The following is a 3870-nucleotide window of genomic DNA, read 5'->3' as shown; positions in this document are numbered from 1 at the left end:
TAATACGTATGTGCACGTTCTGTATTAGTATTACGCTACAACACATCGTGAAACAAAAACCGTTAAGTACGTTTTAATAATTACTATCTTTTTTTCTTCACGTTCGCTTTTCTATAATAGTTTACAACCGCCTTACATTGGTTTATCCTCTTCTTTCCTTCTTTCCTTTTTTTATATGTATAAGTCGAAACCCTTTCTCGCGCGGAGCGTATATACGCGTATAAAATCTAGATCCAGCTTAAAACGTACAACATCGTCGCCGTGGACCGCGCAACGAAGCGATACAAACTTCGTGACTCGTGCGAAAACGATGCGGCTTTGAGCATCGAGGAATAGATAAGAAATCTGGGACGAAGAAGAAGAGCCTGTGTGTCTGCGTGTTTCCTCGCGATCACGAAAAATCGACGTTTGCCTCGGATGGATAAACGCAATCGGTACACGTATAATTACGACATTAAAAACGATACACGACATTGCATGCGTATATACATAGAATAATATTACTAAAACACTATTCGTCTCCGACCGTTGCAGAGATCCTCATTTTTAAAATCACGAAACTGCAATTCCTTTTCCGAAGGAAACGCGTTCGGCGAACGCGTAAAATGAACAAAACGGACTATTACAGCGGACCTCCTGTTGTCCCGATTAGATTCGAGATCGAGTTTTACAACAGATTCCTATAAATGAGAAACGACAATTTTGTTTTTACCAGTAATTTCATCTTTCCAAAAGCGAAATCGAAAAGGGAGTCTACTGCGCGAGTAATTACACTTATAGACGAACGTTCGATGCTTGAGCGATCCTTAGAGCACATATTACATGGAAGCATGCTTACGGCGACAGTGTAGACGATTGTAAGAGAGAGAGAGAGAGAGAGAGAGAGAGAGAGAGAGAGAGAGAGAGAGAGAGAGAGAGTACCCAAACTATTGCTCTCTCTGTCTCTCTCTCTCACCGTTGTCTACACTTTTTCACACGGCATGATACCTCTATGTAGTATATGCTCTAATAAGGAGCGATCTGATCGAGTAGCAGCATCTTCTCGCGTCCAGGCTATCATTTTTTCTCTTTCTCCACGTTTTCGACGCTCGATACCCTGATTGCACACATAACAGTACTAATTCGCGATTGTTGTACAGCGTCTCATTGATAATCTACAGTTACACGAATGCAATTCCGGATAACAAGAATTTTCAACGTCTCACTCACGCACTCGTTAACCGATGCGTAGACATAGAAACAATGTTAAATAAAAACTACGTAGATATCTAATGCCAGTCTTCCTCTTATTCGGGTTCACATCGATAGTCGCGCGTTTCTTACACACCTCGACGCTCTTCTTTTTTAATCTGGCTACCAACGATCGTAGCGGCGTAAGCCTGGATTTTAATAATAATCGTGTTTGAACGATCGGAAATCGTCACGAAACATGTTTCATCGAGAAACATTTTATGAAAAATAGCAGTGGACGTTGACTTACGCCGCTACCATTTTTGGGTCTGATTAATTGTTCAGACGGATGAAATTCTAAAAGGTAACGCTGATCAGTTCTTCTTCACGGAACGCTAAATATCGTTCGACAGTCGGAAACTTACATACATACATACATACATACATACATACATACATACATACATACATACATACATACATACATTTACATATATACATTTACATATATATATATATAAATGTATATGTGTTTGTTAAATCATTAGACGAGTAGAACATCCTTCGCTCTTATAATCGAGAGATTTAACAAGACACGATATTAACATACGAAAAAACAGTAAAATCTCTTCAGCTCCGTTTCAATACGAAATACAGGATGTCTCAGAAAAAGTGTTAGAGCCGAAAAAGGGTGATTCTGAACAACAATTTCCTTTGCAAACTTGCAAAGTGAGGCATGGTTTTTAAATTATTGATGAAAAGCACTGACCAATGAGAACACGCGTAGGGCCCGCGCCCAGCCGCTTAGTGACTTAGCGCGAACCTTACACGCGCTCCCGTTGATCAGTGTTTTGCGTCAATAATTTAAAAACCATGGCGCACTTTGCATTTCACCAAAGGAAATTGTTGTTCAGAATCACCCTTTTTCGGCTCTAGCACTTTTTCTGGGATCTGTATATTATTTAATAACCGTGATTACACTTTCCCGATTTACCGCTACGGTCATTTTTTTCTAAACACCGTCGCTTATCATCATTAATTATGAAAAGAACTAAATATACCCTCTGAGATCGCGTCGTGATCGCGAATTTAGGACACGTTCGTTCGACCCTTTGCAACTACTTCCGGATGTCCACGTGCCTATACGTACTTTCAATATCATTCCGCATAATTACAAAAATGAATATCAGTTTGAAAAATCAATTCGATTATAATCTGGTTACGAAGAGTTAACGAGATGAACGATCGTACGCGTGTTGACAATAAAGAGGTGAACGACAGATGACGGAAGGGTACGTGAGACATTGTTGTATTACAACGAGACTTTCACGCGATAACATCGGATCGATTGTCTATACGCAATCGAGCTAACACCGCCCGTATTGCTTTGTTTTAAAAGCACCGAAAGAGATAGTATCTCCCTGGCACCTCTGTCCCTTCCGGTTCACCCTCCCTCACTAACTCGGCGTTAGGCTGTACGCGTTTGGACACAAAGTTCACTTGCTCGAAGAAACGGGATCGTTCGGCAATGAACACGACGACGAGGATTCTTAATAGCTTATCAAATTGAAACTACTTTCGATACATTCACAGGAGCCCATTTTACACGTACACAATTCTCGGTTTTTCCTCTTAAATTCCACGCGATTCGAAACAACGAGAGATATGGATAGGATGAGAAGCGCGGAGGGAACAGTAGCAAAACTCACTGCTCCGGTGTCTTTCGTTTTCGTTAAAGGTACTTGGTCCGGTGCTAAGAAATTGTTACACTTAGATAATGTAAGCGTTGTACAACAGCAGAGGATTAGTCTAGAACGGACGTCGAATACTATATAATACGCAATGGTGAACGAAAATCGTGATGGACCCCGAAGTATCAGACTTTGTCGTGACTCTAATTGTTGGATCTTCTAACAAGATTAGATGAACTGAGATTTCCAACTGTTCGCAGTTTAATTAGATACAATCGTTTTGATATAAGGCAGACAGAATCCGCGGACCGCAGTTTGTTTTACGAGTCCTCCAATTATTCATCACGACAGGGACCAAACGATTTCCTTCGTCTAATCGCTAGGATATTGTCGATGCCCATTTTCTTCAACACCGTCAACGTTCTCAGAATATACGATCAATTCCATCACCACCGTCTCTAACTTAAATAGGTACACGTTCGGTTAGTTAAATACACGTTGGACTAGACTGGCGATGAACGAACGAAACCGTGCCGATTCGAAGCGACCTAGCACGTCTTCAATCTGTCTATCTGTTCCGGAAGCAACTGGGGAAAGGAACTCTGTGTGGCAGAGCGTTGAATAACGTATAGTACGATTTCTAAGTGAGATTCATCCGCGGCGCGTTCGACTCTATTTCTGTCTGCTTCCTTCCTCGCATACGTTCAGTAATAACGATGATGAAAGGCGACGACAGCTCGTGGAAATCAAAAGTTAATATAGAAATTTGCTGGCTCGGGTCATCGCACACTCACGAGACCAGCGATATAACACGTAGGAGAAGAGAGACCACGTTCGTTAGATAAATACAGTACAGTTGAATCGGGTCGGCTCTACTTAAGCGTTTACATTTAATTTATCCCGGATGTGTTGGCTCCGCACAGATATAATTATTCCACCTAAGTACAATGTATAGTTTTCAATTCGGTGTGCGAGAATAGTCTTCCGCTATTATCATACATATATATAT

Source organism: Ceratina calcarata, unplaced genomic scaffold, assembly GCF_001652005.2.
Source record: "Ceratina calcarata isolate Rehan_Ccalc_2016 unplaced genomic scaffold, ASM165200v1 scaffold517.2, whole genome shotgun sequence".
NCBI lineage: Eukaryota > Metazoa > Arthropoda > Insecta > Hymenoptera > Apidae > Ceratina > Ceratina calcarata.
The sequence above is the reverse complement of the archived record's forward strand: the minus strand, read 5'-3'. Positions refer to the sequence as shown.